General features: G+C 36.2%; 1 non-coding gene across 1 annotated transcript; it reads left to right on the top strand.

The window, feature by feature from the left end:
• The first annotated feature begins 677 nt into the window (after positions 1-677).
• LOC136228286 (small nucleolar RNA R71) lies at positions 678-784 on the top strand. The gene has a single exon (XR_010688614.1). It is a non-coding gene; the product is annotated as a small nucleolar RNA R71 (small nucleolar RNA).
• The last annotated feature ends 234 nt before the right edge of the window (positions 785-1,018 follow it).

Below are 1,018 nucleotides of genomic sequence, written 5' to 3'. Positions count from 1 at the left end.
CCAAATTATGGATGCTAGATGATTGGTTTTAAATAAGCTGATCGAATTTATTCTCGATCCGTTTAAAACCATCGTCGTGATTACTTATTTTTCCGCTCATAGCATTAATAAATTTGTCGATTTTAGAAGATAAAGTGCTGATCGTATCTCTTGATTGATTTTGATAATTAGCAGTACGATTTTGATTAGCATTAGTATTATTATTATTATTATTATCTCTCCAATTAAAGTTAGGATGATTTCTCCACCCAGGATTATATGTATTGGAGTAAGGGTTATTAGGTTGGTTTTCTCCTTGGACAAAGTTTACCTGTTCAATTTCGCTCATACTTTCGTAATCCACATCCGTTTGGATTGGCTTACCATTAGGATCACACGGTGCCATAAACCTATCAATTTTGTGCGATAAGGCAGAAAATTGGGCTTGCAACATCGCTACTGGAACAAGATTCACTATACCTTTAACTGATGAAGTTGCTGAGGATGATGGTTTCACTAATGGTGCGTGTCCACGTTCCGCGGGCCACATACTGCTGTTGATTGCCATTTCCTCCAAAAGTTCTCTTGCTTGGGCAGATGTTTTCTTCATGAATAACCCTCCAGACATAGCGTCCAATGAACTTCTAGTTGTAGGATTTAGTCCATTATAAAATGTTTGCATTAAAAGTTCAGCGGGCAATTGGTGGTGTGGGCATAAACGTTGAAGTTCTTTAAAACGTTCTCAAGGCTCATAAAGAGTTTCATTATCATTTTGAGAAAAAGATGTTAACTCTTTAATGACTCTTGCGGTTTTTTCTAAAGGAAAATTTTTTGATAAAAATGCTTGGGCTAATTGCTCCCAAGTCTCAAATGATGCGGCTGGCATAGAAGTTAACCATTCTTTGGCTCGATCCTTCAAAGTAAAAGGAAAAAGGCGAAGTTTGATTGCTTCTACAGTTACATCAGTAATTTTAAAAGTGTCACAAATTTCTAAGAAATTTGTCAAATGGGTATTAGGATTTTCGTTAGGTAACCCGTA

The sequence above is a fragment of the Euphorbia lathyris genome, chromosome 4, assembly GCF_963576675.1.
Source record: "Euphorbia lathyris chromosome 4, ddEupLath1.1, whole genome shotgun sequence".
NCBI lineage: Eukaryota > Viridiplantae > Streptophyta > Magnoliopsida > Malpighiales > Euphorbiaceae > Euphorbia > Euphorbia lathyris.
This window is presented reverse-complemented; position numbering and strand designations above follow the sequence as displayed.